The 22,615-nt window shown below is 38.9% G+C and overlaps 1 long non-coding RNA gene across 1 annotated transcript; it reads right to left on the reverse strand.

The window, feature by feature from the left end:
- Positions 1–402: 402 nt before the first annotated feature.
- Positions 403–21,476, reverse strand: LOC140532885 (uncharacterized). Its single transcript, XR_011976720.1, has 4 exons — positions 21,238–21,476; positions 20,433–20,610; positions 1,424–1,511; positions 403–1,240 (listed from the first exon to the last, which is right to left on the reverse strand). It is a non-coding gene; the product is annotated as an uncharacterized lncRNA (long non-coding RNA).
- Positions 21,477–22,615: the final 1,139 nt, after the last annotated feature.

Consider the following 22,615-nt stretch of genomic DNA (forward strand, 5'->3'; position numbering starts at 1 on the left):
TCTTCACTCTTCAAGGAACATGGCAGTCACTTGTTTGTCTTTGGATACATAATTAGCTTGAGCAGGGATGAAGGCACTGGGTTCATCAAGGGGAATCTGCCTGTGACATGAGTGCCCATGTGCTTGACTGAGTCAGTCATTCTCTTGCCTTAGGGAAGCAGCTGCTACGGGAATCCAGATTTGGGTCTGGGCTGGGATGTAGGCAAGAAAGAGAAAGAGGCTGCTCACTGGGGAGATTGTAATTGGCAGTCCATGTTTGGTTGATGGCAGAGTAGACAGATGTGTGGTCAACGGGTCAGGTCAGGGGCAGAGAAAGCAAGAGGGTGGTGAGGGAGGGGCTGAGCTGAGGTCAGAGACAACAGCCAAACTCTGTCCCTGAAGGGTGAGTTGTGTTGACAGAGGCTTGCTTTCAATCACCCACATTTAATAGGATGACTCAGGAATTTCTGGGTAGGGACAGTCTATTCAGCATTAAAAGGGACTTGGGGGATGGAGTGCCATAGATTTTCCAGAGCCCTAGTTTGTTTGTTTGGGTTTCTTTTGATAATAAGAATTATCTTCTTCTGATGGGGGAGGTGGTGCTGTAACCTAGGGTAGGTGGAAGAGTAAGAAAGATGGATGTAATACTCCCGAAACCTTAGAGGTCATCACCATCTGGTGTGATTACCAGGCAGTCTGTAAAAGAGCATTTGCTTGGAACTTGGAGCAGGAAAAATGGAAGAGAGGAGATAGTTTCAGATATATTTGTTTTTGTCTCTGATTATTTTATAAACTCCTTTAAGGCAAGGTGAATGTTTTTTACCATATCTCTGTCTCCCACAGTCCTTAACACATAGTGAGTACTCAAATACTTGTTGAATGAAACATACAGTACTTTTTTGTACTGTTACTTAACTTTTCTTATGTACATGTCCTATCTCTCTGAATAGACTGAACTCTCCCAGGACCTGCCCTGTGTATTACACCAAGGTTGTGCTGTGCATATGAATGATGCTCAAAAAACCCGTATACTTAGAGGTAGAATGTTATCCACTGCAATCACTTTATTCCATACATGAAGAAATTGAAATCTTGAGAGGTTAGTAATATACCCAAGATCTCCCAGGTAGTTGAGTAGCTGAGCTGGGACTTGAACCCAGGGTCACACAGCTGGTAAGTTATTGAGGTCTTTCTTACCCCAGATCACCAATGTTCTCTCCACTACACCATTCCATATTAAGACGGGTTTGGTTCCAGACCACTGCAATCAAGCAAATATTACAGTAAAATGAGCCACACAGATTTTTGCCTTTCCAGTACATATAAAAGCTTACATTGTATTATATTCTATTAAGTGTGTAATAGTATTATGTCTATAAATAATGTACACATTCAATTAAAAATACTTTTTTTTGCTGGAAAAAAATGTAACCATCATCCGAACCTTCCTCAGGCTGTAATCTTATTGTAGAGTCTTTCCTGGATGCTGATGGCCGCTGACTTTCTGAAGGCTGGGGTGACTGTGAAAATTTCTGAAAATAAGACAACAATGAAGTTTGCTGCATGGATTGACTCTCCCTTTCATTTCAATACTTAGAGGCCATTGTAGGGTTAATAACTGGCCTAATTTCAATATTGTTGTATTTCAAGGAATAGGAAGGCTAGAGAAGAGGGAGGGAGAGGGGGGAGGGGGTCAGTGGAACAGTCAGAACACACACCATGTTTATTGATCAAGTTTGTCACCATATATCAGCATATATATGTATACATATGTGAGTATATATATATATATTTGTGTATGTGTGTATATATATATATAATGTATATATACCTTATATCAGTAGTTAGTTGAACCCCAACATCAAAGATCACTAATCAGAGATAACCATCAGCAAATATAATAATATAATGAAAAATTTCGAAATATTGTGAGAGTTACCAAAATGTGACACAGAGACATGAAGTGAGCATATGCTGTTGGAAAAATGGTGTCAATAGACTTGTTTGATGCGTTTAAATTTGCAAAAACAAAAGCAAAAACAAAAACTAATCCATAATATCTGTGAATCTCAAGAAAACCAAGACCAAAAAAACGAGGTATACTTGAGGGGCTGATTCTCCAGGGCCACCCTGTTACGTGTTGGCATTTATTTAAATTTTCCCTTCCTCTCTCCAATTTTTTATTTTTTTCTTGAGAACAAGGACCAACGTTCCTGATTGCGCCTATTTTAGGAAGGCAATCTGAAAGGTTGTTTAGTAACAAAGCAGAGGCATATTTATTTACTCATTAACAAATTTGCTTCTTGCAGCTGCATGTCCTGGATTGTTGGCTAATTCTTAGTTATTCAGCGTGCTTCTCTTGGCAGCAGCATTGTTGGTTTTAGATTTTAAGTCCTTAGGGGAAAGAGTGGGATTTTACTTGCTTATACTGTACCCAGCACATAGCCATGGCCATTTGGCAATCAATTAATAGCTGTCTTCAAGAATTTGAAGGGCTATCATGTGAAGGAGAGATTTGGTTTATCCTGCTTAGCCCTAAGGGATAGAACTAGGAACGATGAATTGAAGTTACAAAGAGAAAGATTTAGCTTCTGATAATACTCAAAACTTCTCAGCAGTTAGGGAGGGGGACTGGATCCATGACTCTTCTGGATGAGAAAATTCTCTCTAACCATCCATTAGGCAGTGGATGTTGGTGTTGTCGTCTGCTATGGATAGAAAGTCAGAAGTTAGGAAGACTCATCTTTCCAAATTCAAATCTGGCCTTAAACACTTCCTAGCTGTGTGACCCTAAGTCATTTGACTGTTTGCCTCAGTTTCCTCATCTGTAAAAATGAGCTGGAAATGAAAATGGCAAACCACTCCCGTATCTTAGCGAAGAAAACCCCAAACAGGGTCGCAAAGAGTCAGACATGACTGAAACGAATGAACAACCATAAAGCAATTAGTTCCCATTAGCATCTTGTTTTCAATTTACAATCCTATGCAATTAGAGTTTGAAGGACTTCACCAAGGTCACATAGTATATGTTAGAGGTGGAATTTGAACCCAGTATTTCTGGCTCCAAGGCTGCCAATGAGAGGTATTCAAAATTGTAATATCCTGTGTCAGGGGTTGGTGGGCTCCTCCTCACAAGAAGTCTTTGAGGAAGATGATCATTTCTTGGGTATGAGGTAGAGGGAATTTGTGGTGAACTTTGTGCTCCCTCTCAAGTCTGAGATGCTCTGATTTGTTTTTAATACTACCACCTCTAGAAAATAAATCTATGGAACTGTAACTCAGGTAGGGAAACTGAAGTTATGATGCAGAGTGTAGACATTTAGAAGTGCTAATGACACTTCCAATCATTTGGCAGGCACCTAGTTAGAATATCACCTAGTTCTCATGAATAATTAATTAAAACAGGAAGCTACCTGATCATGTGTGACTCTCTTTTCTCTTCAGAAGCAAACCTCAGGTAAAGTCTACTCTGGCTTGTTCTATCCTTGGACCTCCTCACTAATATTTGAAGGTGAATTTTGTACCATCTGCCCTAAGTGCAATAATTACTCCTTGTGGATTTGTAAAGCAACCAAAGAGTTACTGAGAACCTAGTGAATATGTATGAGGTACAATATTAGATGCTGAGGAAGATACAGAGAAAGATAAGACAAAATCCCTACTCTCAAGGAGATTACAATTTAATTGGAAAGAAAATATGCAATATATATGTATATATATATTGCACAAACTTATGTAGTCATCATATGAGAATATATGATATTTGCTAAATAAATGGTACAAATACAAGTTGCATTGGAGTTAAAAGGAGGAGAGAGAAATTGTCGTGAGTTGCAGTGGGCTTCAAAGATGATAGAGAGTTTCAGATGGTTTAGTTAGTTCACATGGACAGAGAGGGTATAAGAAAGTATTCCAGGGAGGAGGTACAGTATGAAAGTCACATGGAGGAGATTTTAAGATTTAAAGTTATAAGGGACAGTGAAGAAACACTCTAGCTGGAGCAGAAGTTTGTTGTTATCCTGTGTTGTTACATAATCTGTCTGGGTCTCAGTTTCCTCATCTGTCAAATGATGGAGTTGGACTCAATGACTTTTAAGCTCTAAAACAATGTGATCCTAAGACCCTTTAATCAATCAATCAATCAATACACATCTATAAAGCTTCTGCCACGTTCCAGGCACTGTGTTTCAATGATGACTTGAGAAAAATTGCCACCATGAATATTTCTTTAAATTGCTGGAAACAATATCTACAAAAGAAAGCTTTGGGAAATGCCACCGAGTTGTTCCCTCAGAGGACGACTCCTTTTCTCATCTTTCTCTGTTGTTGTTATTGATGTTTGTGAGTAGAGCTGTTCCTGAAGAGCAGCCCTCATTTTCACTCAAGCCCTGCTGCAATCCTTCTGAGTCTGTATGAACCAGGACACCTGGGAGAAACCAAAGACAGACTGGCAGGATTTGCAAAGTCCCCAGCAACAACCCCAACCAGAAACTTATTTTAAAATAAACATTCAATATTTATAATAGATCAATGAAGGATGCTCCTTTATATAACTAACATCTAAGACATCAGAAGCATCTTTGAAGCTTGGGTTATATTAGTCAACTTCCTGTTACACATGATACCTAGGTCTGAGCGCTTGGGAAGTTAGTGTGGACTGAATGCGAGGGTAGGAGAGGAAAAGAATTAAGAACTACTAACTAAGGGTTAGAAAATGATACAGAAAATGTTAAAAATTCAGATTAAAACTGAAAATGTACCCTGTATATGTGTGTACATGTATATTTAAATGTTTTATATATATATTTCTTCTAGAGAGCTAGTTGTCAAACATATACTAGTATACCACTGATGTCCCTCTGAGGGTCCAGAAGGGAACAAGGCAGAGCTGTTCTGGTGAATCTTGTCTGGGGACCTGGGCTGTGGTAGCCCGAGAGTGGAGGGGGATGGAAGGGGACCATTCATGCACCATTCATGGTGATCAATCCATATTCAGATATTATGTCTTGCCTTTTGGTGGAGTGCTGCCTCGTCCCCTTCCTCTTCCACCATAGCATCATATGCAACTTCATCTTTTCCTTCTTCCTGATCCTAAATGCTTCTATCCTTGGCATTTCAAATTGTCTGCTTCTAATAGACATTACATAAAAATTTTAACATTAAGTCAGATAGATGGCTAGGATGATGTGATCAGTATGGGGTCCCTTGGCAATATGTGTATGCTGGACACATATCCTGCTATATGCTTCTTCATATATATTCCTGATCTTGATGTATTTCCTATGCATGTATCTGATGTGTTTTACCTCAGATCACATATATTCTCTTTGTATTAATATCCTCCCTCCCTGGTGGTGTGGTAACCTGTGACTCATGCATGTGTGTAGGAGTGGGAGGGGGATGTTTTGTTGCCAATTATTTGCTTCACTGTTTCCTAAATGCCTTTTATTATGAACTAATATATGCCCCGCCTGGCTGGTTAAAGATAAACCCATCAGTGGGGGCCCATGAACTATGGTTTTTCTTTGTGATGACCTATATAGGATATTTCAAACCTGGGCTAGTTTTTCTGGGGAAGGGGGTTGTCATGTACTAGAGGGGATTTCCCTAGTTGGAATATTTAAAGAAAGTCATCTTGTCCACATTCAGTCTTCTCTTTTTCAGGCTGAATTATATCATTCAACGTTATCCCTTTTGTGTCATCCCCTTTTTTTCTAGTACTCTCTTTTCTCATCTCCTCCATGCCTCTTGCATTCATGTTATTACTCTTCTGTTTTGTTACCTACTCTTCCCTTCATCTCCTCTGCCTCTTTTTAAAAAATATATTTTATTTTATTTCCAAATTACATGTACAATTTTTAAACATTCATTTAAAAAATTTTTGAGTTCCAAATTCTCTTCCTCCCTTTTACCTCTCCCTCACCCATTGAAAAGGCAAGCAATATGTTGATTATACATATGAAGTCATGGAAAACATATTCCTATATTATCCATGTTGCAAAAGAAAACACACACAGACACAAATTAGAAAAATAAAGAAAGATTTTTCTAAAGTATGTTTCAGTCTGTGCTCTGTGTTTATCTTTTTCTCTCTGGAAGTGGATTGCGTTTTTCCATCATGGGTCCTTTGGAACTGTCTTGATCAGAGTAGCTAAGTCTTTCATAGTTGATCATCATACACTATTGCTGGTACTGGTGCCCATCATTCTCCTAGTTCTGCTCACTTCACTTTGCATCAGTTCATATAAACCTTCCCAGGTGTTTTCTGAAACCATCCTGCTAATTGTTTGCTAAAAACAAAAGCATTCCTTTACAATCATCTCCCACAACTTGTTCAGTCATTTTCCAATGGATAGGCATCCCCTTCATTTTCAATTCTTTGTTACCACTAAAAGAACTGCTATAAATATTTTTGTACAAATAGGTTCTTTTCCCATTTTTTTCATCTCTTTGGAATATAGACATAGTAGTGTGTGTGTTCGTCCTTCGTTGTCAAAGAAGACCATGCCATCATAGAAATAATGACATGACTTGCACTTGACTGTGTTTTGAGTGAGGGAGGGCTGTGCAGGTCACCAGCCTCCTCCAGAGCCATCTGAGTCCAGTGACCAGATATTCATCAGGATGACTGGAGATGACCCAGGATGAGGCAATTGGGGTTAAGTGACTTGCCTAAGGTCACACAGCTAGTGAGTGTCAAGTGTCTGAGGTGAGATTTGAACTCAGGTCCTCTTGACTCCTGCACTGGTGTTCTATCGACTGTACCACCTAGCTGCCCCAGACACAATAGTGGCAATCCTGGGTCAAAGGATATGCACAGTTCTATAGCTGTTTGAACATAGTTCCAAATTGCTTTCTGTCATATTTAGATTAGTTCACAATTTCACAATAGTATTAATGTCCTCATTTTCCCCCATTCCCCTCTACCATATTTTATTGTCCTTCCTTGCCATCTTCTTTTTTATTCTCATATCCTCTCTCCTAGGCTCCCTCAGCTGATCTCAGCTGATTTTCATATTTTTCACTGCTCTTCTCATTTTCATTACCCCATTTGACCATTTTGCATTCATTCTCTGGTAACTTTCTCTCATTTCCTTCTATCTCATTTATTGTGTCCCCTCCCTCTTAGGTCCTCTTCTCATTAACCTTCTTTGCCTCTAAAGAAATTTAGCAATGGATGGAACTTTCATGATCATTGTCTCAGTATATTAAGCTCTTATTATATGCCAGGTGCTGTGCTAGGTGCTGGTGAGAAACAGACAAAAATCAAATAGCCCTTGATCTGAGGGAGCTTCCTGTTCTGAGGGTCAACTAATTCATTTTACAAATGAGGAGAAAGTCCCAGAGAGATTTGGCAGTTTAAGTAGAGCATTATTTTGAGGAAAGCATTTTGTAAAGCTTAAGGCTCCATATGTAAATATGAATTATTATTCTTTGTGTTCTACCTGCAGGAAGTCATGGCTACCACCTAAAGGAGAGGTAAGACAAGTTCAGTTGAGTATTAGGAGGAGAGGAAGACCTGAGGAGACCCTTGGACTTGGGAAACAAGGACTTGTTTGTGGGTAGTAGAAGGAATAGAAAGATCACGAGAATATAGAGACAAGAAAACACAGCTGAGGAAGGGCCGTAGAGGAACTCATTCTAGGAGTGATTACAGGAAAGACAGAAGGGAACCCAGCATCTGGTTGTTTGCTGATTTAGTTAGTTATTCTTGCTAAGTGTAAGCTCCATTGTTTCTACCAGAAGAAGGAATACAAGTGCTGTTAGCCTCTAATGTTTGGTGCCCTGAGGCAAGGCTCTATATCTTCAAGTTTTGAGGGGGTTGTCTTTAATTTTAATTTTATTTTTTTGAGTATAGTGGATAGAACACTGGACTCAGAGTCAGGAAGTACTGAGTTCAAATTCTGATTCAGGTACTTACTAACTATGAGACTCTGGATAAGTCACTTGGAAGCGTGATGGGGGAAACATCATCGTAATGGTATTTGTGATAAAAACATGACATGGTCTCACACAGTAACAGAATGATAAGCAAAACAAGGGCCAATATAATTTAGCTCAAGGGAAGATACAAGCTTAATATTTCAATGAGTCAAAAAGGCACAGAAAGATAGCAATACTGATGCATGTCTGGTCAAAGGTTTGATGTTTGAGTGACTTTAAAAGTTTCTTCCATTTGGGATCAAGAAAGCCATTTGCAGCACTCTGTAGTAAAGCATGCGTCCTTCCTTTTTTCTTCCCTTTGACCTCCATTGGCAAATAGACTTCTTTCTTCCTATGGGCTGAAACATTTCCATAGGAATTATCATGATCTCCTCGAACAGAGATCAGTATGGAACCCTGCAGCATTAAATCCAGCAGCACTCCAAAGAGCTGTCCTGACAAGACTAATATAATGGGGAAATAGCTAACAAAATATAAAAAATAGGGTAGATCATAGATAATGTAAATATGTGTTTCTTTAAGTCAATATGCAGCTGGCAGGGATCCTCATATATGGTTTAGTGTCCTTCTTTCTATTTGAGGTTGACATCACTGTTCTAGAGGGATTCCCTATAGATGAGATATACAGCCAAGAATCATGAAACACTACAAATTGCCAATGATCCAAAGGTCAACAGAGAGCTGCATAGTGGATGTAAGCAGTCTGTAACAAGACATTACCAGTAATGTCTTGTGCCAAAGAAGCCATGTGAAATACTCTATCAGGGACACAGGAAACTAAAAAAGGAGGTGGGTTGTTCATGAAGCAGAGGAGATGAATGGGGGATGGGTAACAGATAGATAAGTATTTCACTGGTATACACGAAACATGGAGTCCAGAACTCCAGGGCATTAGGTAACTCCTTTATGGATAAGTTAAGGAAGAACTTGGACAATAAATGACATAGAATGAGAAGGCATAATGAGCTTGTAATTTCTCTCCTCCAAACCCACAAGGAGGACAGTCATTTCAATTTAATAAAAATAAATTCTATGAAAATTCAATTCAAAAATAAAGCTAAGTGCTAGGGATGCGATTAAGAAAAAGACAGTTCCTGCTCTCAAGGAGTTTACAGTCTAATTGATGGGAAAAGACTACACACAAAAGGAAATTGCAAAGGGGAAATATCCAAGTAAGTACTCTAACCTATCCTTCTTCTAGCCAATCCATAAGCATTTATTAAATGCCTACTTTGTGCCAGGTACTGTGCTAACTAGGTATAAACATGAGTATATACTGAATGAGTAAATGTAAAATAGTTAAATACAAGGAGGTTTGAGAGGGAAGCATTAGCAGTTGAGAGGATCAGAAAGGACTCTGCAGTGCTGTTTAAGCTGTGTCTTGAAGGAAGAGCAGGATTGTGAGGTAGAGAGAAAGAAGGAGTACATTCCAAAGATGGGAGTGGGGGGGGGGGGGCAAAGCAAAGACACAAAGATGGAAGATGGAGTGTCATGTGTGAGGAACAGAGAGAAAGCTAGTTTGGGTGGATCACAGAGTTCAGGAGAAAGAGTAATTATCCATCAGGGCTGGAAATCTAGTTTGGGGCTATTTCTGGTATGTAGCACTTCAAAAGCTAAACAGAGAAGTTTATTTTAATTCTTTAGCAGCAGCAATTTGCCCATATAGAACCAAACTGAGTCACTCTTATTTCAATACTGATTTAATCTGGATAGGTCATCTCATACTTTGGTAAATGGAAGCTCCCTTACTAAGTGATTTTGGGGATGACAAAAAAATAAAAATTGATCACCACATGGCCAAACTTTAAGTGAAGGTCTTCTACCAGTTTAGTTAGGCTGGGCCTCAGAAAACACTTCATGTTCATGTCCATTATGGAAGCTATAGAACAGCTTGGAAGGGCTTGTTCAAACTTGCTACCTCTTTGGTAAAACCACTGAGAACTCCCAGTCATCTCCATGCTATTATCACAGGCTGCAGAAAAGGGAGCTGACTCATACTCATATATCTCTTTTATAAGATGAGTAAATTAAAGAATTAAAAAAAATTCTCACTTGGCTTTTATTTTTATCAACACTACTTCGGCTCAAGATTCTTTAGAAAAAGCATTTCAAGACAAGCAGAATGATGTCCTTCCTGCCACAACATAATTTTCTAGCTGTCAAGGGAAAACCACATATTGTACCCCCAACAAAAACTAAGATAGAATAGGTAATAAACACTCCCTAAGGGCACCATGCATCAGTGCTACTCAGAAGGGAAGGCAGTAAAAGCTTGAAGTTACTATTAACTCTTTATTTTAAAAGATACGAAACATGTGACTGACTGTACTTAGTAGATCCTCGTTCACTGCAGGCTGGGTCACCAGTTTTAATGGACAAAAATGGCCTAATTAGCCAAAAGCCATGGGAACATTGTGTCTGGGCTAAGGTGACCCAAAAAGGAAAGGAAAAATCTGCGAAGTAAAAGTTTTTTTTATATTTTCTGTGAGGTTTCTTGTCAAGATCAAAAATCCTACATGTGTGAAAACCACATGTTTATGTGTTACCCATCTCTTGTGTCCTTATAAGGAATATCTTGCAATTTATTTGAAAGTATCAGGATGGAAAACCAAATACATTGTATTTCGACAATATTACCGATAGTACGGAAGGGCAGTGCTCCAATCTTTCAGATATCAGCTATGTACAACTGAAGTTTCCGTTTTTTTTTTTTAATAGCTACCCTATTCTAGCTTCCTACAAAATAACCCATAAATATGACAGCTTTTCTGAGTTGACTCTTGATCATCTATATCAGAGTTTCTCAAACTGGGATTTCGAGATTTCAGGGGTTCCAAGCACTTGGATGGGAAAAAATTACATCTTTACTTTTGTAGAATTGGTTTCCTTTATGTTCCTATGCATTTTATTTCATGTTATTCTAAGAAGGGATCTATAGACTCCACCAGACTGCCAAAGGGATTTATAACCCAAAAAGGTAAAGAACCCCTGATCTAGGCAAATAAGAACAATTGATATCTTGAACATCAACCCTCATATATCTTCAGTTTATAAGGCAGTAAAATGTTCACTTTGAATTTTGGGGGACATGACCAAAGCTTCCAATCAATTTCTCCCAGCTCCCCTTGTTCACTTGGGCTAAAAATCCAGAGGGACAGTGATCTTATTTTGAATAAAATCAAATAGAAAATGCTGGTTTGCCCTTAAGATGCAGAGGCCTCCCAGAAAGAAAATAGAAAGTGCTGGAATAAATTCCAAGAGGGAAAGAGGCTAAGAACAGAATCCCAGGAGAGTTGTGTTAATTTTTAGAATATTTATCTTCCCCAGACTTTTGGGGGTGGGTTGTTAGAAAATCAGTGAACCTTGTGGCAAGAAGGGACTTTGAGAGGTCATTGGGTTCTCTTTCTGTCTTCCTCCTCCTTCTAACCTCCCCTCCTTGATTTCAGATAGATAAGACTCTATCATATTTTTAAAGACTGCCAAGTAGATTGCACAATCTCCCCTGGTAGCTCATTCCAGTGTTTAATAAGCCCCACTGTCAGGAAATTCTTCCCTATCTGCAACTTAAGCCCTTGGTGCAACAGCATGGGCCTGTTTTCTTTTGATCTCTCCTTTGGGGAATGGAGAACAGCTAATTCAATGTGTTGGGGTCCTTTACATGCTTGAAGATCCATGCAATTCACTTCCCAATTTTTCCTGCTCTGGATAAAGCAGTTGTTACTTGTTCAATTTTTTCTCACAGATCTATTTTATTTCCCAACATTTCAATTTTCTACCTGTCCCCTGAAACCTTATCAGGTCTGCCACATTTTTCTTTATAGAAGAGAAAGGAATCTGACACAAAGCCAAAGAAGGGTATACTATGATGGGAAGATGACCCCCAGGGTAACTTCCCCCTGTCATTCCATGACTAGATTTATATTCCGAGGTCTAACAAAAATTTCAGTTAACTTTGAGTCACCCTCGCACTTTTTGGAAACCTTTCTGAAAAGTCAATATTTCCCCTCAACATCTGAGGGGAAAAAACCCACTTCAAACATTGCACACCTCTAACCAAAATTTTGCCATGGAAAAACAACACAGAACTTGAGCAGTTTATCTTCTGGCCTAAATTATGACTGCATTTTCAAAGTTGAAAAATAACTTTATTACAATTAGCATTGATCAATAAATCATCATTAACTCTAAGTCTCATTCCAGTGTTATAAATGGGAGACCTCACCCAACCTATTATTCTGAAATGTGAAGTGTCTGTTTAAGAGAACTCTCATCTAGGCCATAGAGTCAAATCATAGAGACCAATAAGAGAAAACTGAGCTTTGCCAAGCACTCTTAGTAAGTACCACAGAACTGTTCACACTTTCCATTAATCACCCATCAAAGAGAAATTGCAGAGCGTGTACATGTGGCAGGCCCTGTGTCATGCTTGGCACCTTACATAGGTTTGAAACAGACCATGGATATTCTTCAACTAGGAGTTTTTAGTCTATGAAATTCAGTTCCCCGCACGCTAAGCAACTGCTTGGCATTCACTTTCAGCATGTGAAAAAGTCATTACAGGCTCCTCGCAGAAACCCTTTAAGGCATAAAGTCGTTTTGGCCTCTTTGTTGAGAACTCACACTCCAGAAACGAACCAGAGGGACCATTCCAGATTTTTCAAGCATATTAAAACAAAGGAAATTCCAGCCCACCACACAGAGATCCTTTCTTAAATTAAGGTAAAGGTCCAGGTTGGTAACTCATTCTTATAAATAGCTAGCAAATGCATAAAACAACCAGGGGAAAGATTCATTAAATATAAAGAGGGACCGGCGATTTGCATGTCTTGTTTTACCTACAGATGTTTGTCTCCAGACCTTCAGTGGCTTAATCTTTTAGATTTTTAGATTCATGGTATAAGTAAAAGCTTTTAGGAGATTTGGGGGAGGTAATTGATTAGAATCATGGCATATTTCGCATTCAGCTTTCTTGGTTTAAAAAATGGCAACATCTGTATTTTCAGGGCATGTGACTCAATGTTGTAGGAAATTTCAATCAGATTAACATCTGACTCATATCTAGAAAACGTTGATATAATTTTGGAGGGTTGTTTTCCCTATCTTAGAAATATCAAAGATAAGGAAGCAAGGTGGTTAACTGACTGACCATTGCAGAAACATGAATAGGATACTGGTCTCTTTGCTGCCAGCCTAATTTACTTTGTCTTTAGCATGAACCTTGTCGAGCAAACTTCCTCGGACCTGTGGCTGTTCTGCAGATTACCAGGGTTTTTTAAAGGCTCTTCTGTCTCAGATGCTCCAATTCTTATTGTAGGATTCGAGGAAGAATATTGTGAGTCAGATGTATATCTGATAAGGTTCAGGTTTGTTTCCATGGGCTTAAACAGGGACATTAACATGTATATGGTAGGATGTATTTAGGTCAGAAGATGAACTCCAAAACTCAGCTGAGCCATGGTGATTGGGCTTTTCCTCTTAATCTGGGGACATCTTAGTGCCTACTCATATGACTTTTTGGTTATATAAATATGCCATTGACTATATTTAAAGTACAATGCATTTTGTCTGGTGAATCCACATCAGTTTATTCATTGTATTTGGGGAAATATTTCATCTAAGAGCATAAAACCAACTCCATAAACCTCAAACTTGATACTCCAGAAACTAGGCATTCCATTCTACATGTGTTAGACAACTGTTTTGAATGAACTTACTCCATGTGAAAAAGTAATTACTGCAGTGCCCGAGGAACGAGGCTAATTCTAGAGAGAGCCTTGTGCAGATAACTAGAGGGAAAAGCCTTGGCTGCCTCAGAATGCTGCAGACTCTATCCCATGTGAAAATTCACCCTATCCTAATGATTGAGAATAGAGAAAAACGTGACTTAAGTGTTAGCTGATAGCTTGTTCAGTTGAAGGTCTGTAAATATTCTCTCATCCAGCCTTCTCTGATGTAAAACCAGCCATCTGCATTGATGGCTTTGCTCCCTCTTTAATAAGTTGTAAATTGAGCTGCATAATTCTTCCCATGTCCAAAACTTGTAAGCCACATACCCCATTCATAAATTGGCTGACTGTATGTTATAACTTGTCTGTCATCACATTCTTTCATTACAATCCTGGGGTTGGTTTCTATATATTTCAAGGGCCCATCCACTCGTGATTTGCTTCATTCGGGTGTGTGCTACAAATTAGTTCTTTGGAGGTGTTGACAGGTCCCTTGTTTGTGTTTGACCAACATATCAATGTTCCATGACTGTGTCCAGAGAGCTGGAACACAATCTGAAGCCAGCGAAAGGTTTGATTTCAATTTGCCAAATCTGTCATTCTGAAATTTAATTTTTCAATTAAAAATTGATTTCTCTCCTCCTTATCTCCTTCCCTCATTGGAAAAAAAGGAAAAAAGAAAAACAAGACTCTTGTAAATAAATATGCACAGTCAAGCAAGACAAATTTTTGCTTGGGCCACGTCCAAAAAATATGTCTCATTTTGTCTCCTGAGTCCGTCATCTCTCTATCAGATGGTGGCTAGTATGCTTTACCATTGGGTCTCGTTTATAATGGCTGATCATTTCATGGATCTTAGTTCTAACATCTTTCAAAGTGGTTTGTCTTTCTAATGTTATTATCACATAAATAGTTCTCCTGGTTCTTTTCACTTCTTTCTGAATTAACAAAAAAATTCCCAGATTTCTTTGATTCTGTCCCTTTCGTCATTTCCTATTGCACACCAGTATTCTATTAAATTCATGAATCATAATCTGTCTAGCCATTCCCCAATAGGTAGACACCCCGCTTAGTTTCTAGTTCTTTGTCACCACAAATAGAGTGGTAGTTGAAAGTATTTTTGTACAGAGAGGTCCTTTCCCCCTTTTTCTGATTTCTTTAGGGTTTAGACTGGTAGTGATGTCACCAGGTCAAAGGATCCATGTGATTTAGTGATTATTTGGACATAGTATCAAATTGCCTGAATGTCTGGACCAATTCGCAGCTCTACAAAACAATATAATTTGCCTGTTTGCCAGCAGTCCCTTCAAATTTTTTCATTTTCCCTTTTTGGTCAACTTTGCTAATCTGATGATATAAAGTAGAAGCTAGTTTTAATTTGCATTTCTCTAATTATTAGTGATTTGGAGCATTTTTCCACAAGGCTACAAATAGCTTGTATTTCTTTCTTTGATCATTTCTTGATCAAATGCTTTTGGTTAATTGGGTAATGACTCTTGTAAGGCTCATCTTGAAGTTGGTCTTACTGTCCAGATTTTTCAGACATATCCTATTCTGCCATGACTTTATAGACACTCTGTGTCTGAGTTGTAGAGTCCCACCCTTCAATTTCCTTTTGGGTCTGCATGTTTCTGAAATCAAATCATTGTTTTCTTGTATCTGGTTCCTTATATTCCTCACTAGGTCAGAGATGTATATCTAGAGAAAGGTTCTTAACCTGTGGTCCGGTCTGTGAACTTGTTTTTTTAAAAAAATTTACTAACTTCTTTAAATACAATTGGTTTCCTTTGTAACCCTATGCATTTTATTTTATGTATTTAAAAACCTTATTCTGAGAAAGGGTCTACAAGTGTCAACAGACTGATGACAGGGTCCATGACATACAAAAAAGTAAAAAAAAGAACCCTGATCCAGGGGAAACTTTACAAATATATTAAGGGAAAATAACTTTTCTTGCTTTTGAAAAAAGTGATCATTTTTAAATGTACCTTTTGCCACAAGTATGATGGAGCAATGGTTTCATTTCCTTTGGCATCAGGGAAATTTCTTATCTTATAAAAAATTACAGGCCCTATAGGCATGCATGTTGTTACAGAAGCCAAAGGCATAGTTTAGATCGTCATTATGGAAGTGGATATACTGTGTGCTCAGAGGGCAAAGATAAGATACTGCTGTATGCACACATTATTTTTCAAAATATTTATGATCCCTCAAAACAACATCTCTTGAATGAAGTAGTAAATAACTCAAGCCTAGCTCAGGATAGTGTCTATATTTTTATTGTCACTGGCCTACCTAAGTCAACCATGAAGGAGAAACCAACAGGCACTTGAACTTCCTTTCCCAGTGACTACCTTAGTAATAATAACATAGAAACTACTAGAAGGCAGGGACGCTGTTTAAAGTAGAAAAAAGTAGTCACAAACATTTTGCGGATGTTAGATAAACTGTCACAATAGGTCTTGGTGAACCTGTCATAAATAAGAGGTATTGGTATAGTGGAATGCCTATAGCTGAAGTAAGGATGCCTGAGTTAAAAGATCACCTCTGACACTTACCACCTATATGACCTTGAGTAAGTCACTTAATCCTGAGGGGCTTTCCTTTTTTCTTCTGAAGATGGGGGTAGGGGCAAAGAATAGAAGAAGTTTGATTAGATCCTTACTCCCCTTTGTGTGTGTGTTATAGACCACTTTGTTGTCTGATGACACTTGTGGACCCCTTCTCAGAATAAGATTTTTAAATGCATAAAATACATAGGCTTATATTATATTGGTTAACAAAATATTAATTTTTAAATATTTTATAACTTAAAATGTAATAAAATATTTTAAAAAAATCAAATAGGTTCACAGACCCCTGGGTTAAGAACCCCTGGTCTAGATGATCTCTTCTACTTCTTAATCCTATGAAGATACAATGCTTTTAGAGAGAGTCCTTGAATTATTGGATACTTCACATAATTGTGACAAATTAAAAAACAAAACTAAAAAATAGTGTGATTATAAATAGCTTCTGTTAGAATGCCAATAGGGCATTTTGCTATTTTCACTGTCTGCATAGGGTAATTTTTGGTCTCCCCTGTGAAATTTATCAGAGAATCTGAGTTTGAGGAGGATCTTAGAGGTCACTTGGGTAGTTAGGTGGTGCAGGGGATAGAGAACCAGGTCTGGACTCAGGAAGACTCATCTTCCTGAGTTCAAGTCTGGCCTCAGACACTAATGATGTGACCCTAGACAAATAGACACCCTCTGTTTGCCTCAGTTTCTTCATGTGTAAAATGAGCTGGAAAAAGAAATGGCAAACCACTCCAGTATCTCTGCCAAGAAAACCTCAAATGAGGTCATGAAAAATTGGACAAGGCTAAACAGCAACAACTTAGAGTTTACCTGGTTCGGTTTTCATTAGACAGTAGGCCTAAAGCTTATTCCAGTGCCTGGCATGTAATAACTGCTTAATAAATGTTTGTTGACTTGACTTTCTACTCAGGGAAGGACTATAGGTGGCCTTGTGACTACTGTGCTCGACAAATGACGGTAGTCTTAAAAATAAGAGACATTAATAATCCCTTTACATCAATCAATTAAACAATGAATATTTATTAACTGCCTGGGGAGAGGTATAGTGGCTAAAGAGCTAGTTGCCAAGTCAGGAAAACAGGTCCAAGTGCCACCTCTGAAACATGCCAGCTGTGTGCTTCTGGGCAGATAGTTTTCCCTTTCAATGCTCTGGGTAACTCTTTAAGACTCTGAGTTGTAGTGAAGGTGTGGACCTGCTGAAAGCCTGCATTCACAGGCCCACTCCCTATTCAATTATGCATCAGGCACAGGACCAGGTGTTGGATATACAAAGACAAATGTGAAGCAGTCCCTGCCTTCTTTAGGGGGAAGTAGCATGTACATGTAGCAGGGTACACAAAATATTTGCAGAGTAAGTAAATGTATCCTCACAGTTGCAGTGGATGATGTAGATCTTTATTGCCTCTGCTTTTTATGGAAAATGAGGTTTAAACATCATAGAATCACAGATTTAGAATCAGAAGGACCTTACACATCATCCAATCCAAAAATTCATGTTTTTTTTTTTTTGATGTCATATACCCCACTGGCAGTCTGATGAGGCCTACATATGTACCCTTCTCTAAATAATGTTCTAAATGCATAAAACAAAATATTTATGATTACAAAGAAAATAGATACATTGAAATCCAGTTATCAAAATATTTTTTAAAAGTTCATGGACCCCAGGTTAAGAATCTCTGATCTAGTCCAACTCTCTTTTTTTACAGATGAAGGAACGAGAAGAAACCTAGAGAGGCTGTGACTTGCTCAAAATCACACAGCAAGTATATGCTGAGGCAGGACTTGACCCTGGGTGTAGACTACAAGTCTACACTTGCTTTGGGTTGTGATTCTTGAGAAATATGGAACATGCACATAAAATTTCCACCACTCTGGAATCAAATTACACGTTTATACATATCAATACACAGACCAGCGGCATAAATCACACATGAAAATCAGTCGTTACATCTAGGTTCATCTTGAATATGGTCATAGGATTTAGAACTTGAAGGGAAGTTAGAATCTTGCCCAATTCAACTTTTTTTGTTGCTGTGTCAGTCGTTTTAGTCTTGTCTGACTACTCATTGTAACCCTATTTGGGATTGTCTTGGCAAAGATACTGGAGTGGTTTGCCATTTCTTTCTCCAGCCAAATTTACAGATGAGGAAATTGAGGCAAATGGGGTAAGTGACTTGCTCAGGGTCACACAGTTAGTAAGTGTCTGAGGTCACATTTGAACTCAGGTCTTCCTGACTCTTGGCCTGGTGCGCTATCCACTGTGCTGTCTAGCTCCCCAGCTACCCAATTTATAGAAGAAATTGAGACCCAGGGATGTTAAATGACTCATCTAAGATTGAATAGGTAGTCAGATCCAGGACTTCTGACTCTAAATTCAGTGTTCTTTCCACCACACCATGGCTGTCTTTCTCTATGTTTATTCCTGTTTAATCCAAATAAATTCAATCCCAAATATAAGGGCCATTGCTTAATGAATTTCATAATTAAATGAAAAGATTATGTAGACATAAACTAACAGGGCACAGATTTAACTAAACTTAAGGGGAGTGAGGAAAGAATGAAAAATATTCTCCACATTTTATTATACTTTTAAAAAACACTGCTAAGGATGCTGACCTTAAAAAAAAGACTTTTACTTTTATGCTTAGATCCCTAACATGCCTTTAAATCACAACCTTGCATTCACCATTGAGTTCCCTGGCGACTTAGGAGCCCGGAATGTAGCCCATCCATAGAGTCATTAAGTGCCCTACTGTGGGCAATCGTATCAAACGCAAACATTTGGAGGTTTCCTGCTCTCCCAAGCCTTATAGGAAATGCAGCCAGGAGTTCCATCTGGTACGCCATTTGCTAAATGTCCCATTTATGTCGAATACCAAGAAATGTGACTGTTTAAAGTCCTGAGGAATAAGGTTTCCGCTCAGCAGCTTTCTAATGGACACACACAACTCTCCGTAGAGAAAGAGCAACCCAGTGAGATGCTCTTGTTACAGATGCTTGCACACGAACTTGGTCAGCTTTCCCTGTGTGGTACAAAGACATCCCAGGCACGGAGAATCGACTCCTTAAGCTTTGGGGGGATTTCCTCATATTTTAGATACCCATAGAGGGCAGTGTTGCATATTTGCAAAAGCCAGCTCTCTGCAAAGTCACTGGCCCACCACGGCATTTTCTGTGCATCTTTCTCCCACAGTCTTGGCATTAGCTTAATAATGGAAATGAGCATTTAAAGAAACTATCCCGTGGAACATATGGCTTTTCAACAGAGCTCCTTATTACTTCATCATAACTTTGAAATTTACGAAGGGCTTGGTAGTCATTTTTATTCATTATCCCTCACCAACAACCCTCACAACACTTTTCAGAGACTGAGGGCCAGAGAGGTTAAGAAACTGGTTTCAGATCAAAAAGTCAGCCATTGTCAGAGCTGAAATGAAAACCCAGAATATTTGTATCACAGGCTGAGGGGGTCATACCTCTGAGTGGAGTCTGCTTTCTCCTTTGGGACCTTTTTTGAATTAATGATAAAACAATTTCCATCAACTGTGGATTATCCAGGAATAAGTTACTTGGTGTAGTGATTAATTGTGCCGTGACATACCTGATTTCTTTCTCTGACATGCATTAGCTGCCCTCTGTAATAGCTGTGAATAACAGAAATAAACTAGAAGAGAGGATTCTTAGAATTCTTAGAATTCTTTTATTTTTAACACTCAGCTCAAGCCTTTTTTTGGATCATGAACCTCTGTGGTAGTCTGGTGATACCTTCGGCCTTTTTTCTTAAAGCAGTTTAAAAAACTCATAATTAAAAGAAATGTTACAGTTAGCAATTAATGAAAATAAAGATGCAACTTTTTTTTTTCTGTTCAGGTTCAAGGACTTCCTGATATCTAACCACAGACCCCTAGATTAAGACTCCCTATGCTACAGGTGGCACAGTGGATAGAATGCCAGGCCTGAAGTCAGGAAGACTCATCTTCCTGAGTTCAAATCTGGCCTCAAATATTTACTGGCTATATCACCCTGGGCAAGTCCCTTAATCTTATTTGCCTCAGTTTTCTCATCTGTAAAATGAGCTGGAGAAGGAAATGACAAATCACTTTGGTATCTTTATCAAGAAGACCCCGAACAGGTACACAAAGAGTTGGACATGACTGAAATGACTAGACAACAAAATAACATTTGTTTCATATATACTTACATTTGGATATGTTGTCTACCCATTGGAATGTAAGCTTCTCCAAGTCAGAGACTCCACTGTAGTTTCTATATCTCCAGATTCTAAGGAAGTCAGTATCTGTATCTGGCACACTGTACGTACTTCATGGCTACTTGTTGATTTATTAATTGATGAAGGCATTTCCTTCCTTTGTCCTAGCCTTGTAAAAAGAGGTAGGGAAGATGGAGCTGATCAGAGTTGAACAGTGAAACTGATTTGTGTTTGTGAGGTATCATTTTGTCTATGCCCCAACCTCCTGCTGGCCCCAAGAAGGGAGAACAGATTTTCTAAGGCCAATGAGTTGTCTCCAGTTCTTACTCTATAATCTTTATCACTGTTGTTGACCTTGGTCAGAAAACTATTTACTCTTGCTATTGGTGTCTCCCACTCTGCAGGTATCTGATCATTTCTTAGGTTAAGCACATGTCTTTGGTATCACTTCACACCCAATCTCCCTATTTCCCCAGAAGCCTGGCGACACATTCCATTATGTAATGCACTGGCAGTTGAATAAGAGTCAAGCCCTTCCTGGGTACAGCTGTAATGTATGAAGTGTCAGTTCTAAAGCGGAGACTATTTCTTACAAAATGGCTTTGATAAATTGGTAAATGGAACTGACTAACAAAAACCTCCATAACAATGCAGTATCCTTTCATTGCCAATTTATTCCCCAAACACCAGTAAGGCACAAAGAGGCTTTATAGACTAAGTGGATGCCATTATATTTGTGAGTGACAAATTAAGATGACAAGATTTTTTCAGTTGAGCACTTGCATTAAATACGCACCTGTCAGTGGTCGATTTTTCACCCTTGTTGTTCTTTTCCAGGTCTCAGAATGGGTGGCACACTGGGTGGCGGAAATGTCTGGATTTACATGAGCTTTTTTTATGTCTAACTATCTGACTGTCCTCTCTGGCCTTCCTGCCTACATGGACCCTTTGTCAACCACCCAACAGATTCTGTTGGTCTCTGTAGAGTCATGTGTTACTTTCATTCTTAGTAACCTAGATGCCAACCCAAGGGCAGTCGGAAAGGGTGGAGAAAGGCTAAGGTGCTACTCATAGCCTAGGACTGGTTTAATGGGACACACCCAGATCAGAAGGTGTTGTGCCCACATCCTCTGAGTCTGTAGCTAGGTTGCAGATTTAAAACATTTCTGCAAGGGTTGTGGTGCAGCTGCTGAGGGTGGTTAGTGCCAGGCAGACTAGACTGATATCTGGAGTACCTGGACCACAAACACATGCATTCCACTTCTTTTCTTACCAACTCTTGGAGATTCAGAGACACTTTTAAAGACAATCTTGTCTAGAGTCTACAAGAGTTTTTTCTGAGCCAGAAGGATGTTGCAGTAATCACTAAAGTCTTGGTGCGTACTTTTAACAGGATTTATAAACACTCGTAATAACATTTAGAAGCCATGTACATGTGCCATTAGGAGGCAGCAGCTTGGTGGCCAGTGGATGGAGTGCTGGGGCTGAAATCAGGAAGACTCATCTTCACAGGTTCAAATCCAGTCTGATACTTACTGTGTCATCCTGAGCAAGTCACTTCACTCTGTTGCCTCAGTTTCTTACTCTGTAAAATGGCAAACCACTCCAGTATCTCTGCCAAGGTCACAAAGAGTCAGCCATGACTGATACAACACAAAATAACAATACCAATGATAATACGCTAGGGAGACTTTGGTAGCTCCAAATTAGAGCACTACGTATAGTTTGAGCTGAAAGACCTCTAACGTTATCTAGTTATAGTTTTATAACATGTTAGATTGGGAAGGAACCTTCAAGATCTAATTTAAATCTTTCATTGTACAGACTGAAAACTCTGGTGGTGAAATGACTTACTCAATGTCCCATAACTAGTGAATGGCAGAGCTAGATGCCATCCTCTGATTCTTCCTGCCTGTGTGACCATAAGCATGAGACAACCTCTTTCGGGTCCATTTTCCTCATCTGGAAAATGAGGGAGTCCTTAACATGGTATCCATGAACTTGATATGGCAACTCTATTTCAACATACTGGATTGCCTTTGAAATCCTTTGCATTTTATCTTATGAATTTAAAAACATTATTCTAAGCAATTCCTCTGGCAGTTAGGTGGTACAGTAGATAAGAGTGATGGGCCTGAAGTCTAGAAGACGCATCTTTGTGAGTTTGTATTTGG

The sequence above is a fragment of the Notamacropus eugenii genome, chromosome 3 (assembly GCF_028372415.1).
Source record: "Notamacropus eugenii isolate mMacEug1 chromosome 3, mMacEug1.pri_v2, whole genome shotgun sequence".
Classification (NCBI taxonomy): domain Eukaryota; kingdom Metazoa; phylum Chordata; class Mammalia; order Diprotodontia; family Macropodidae; genus Notamacropus; species Notamacropus eugenii.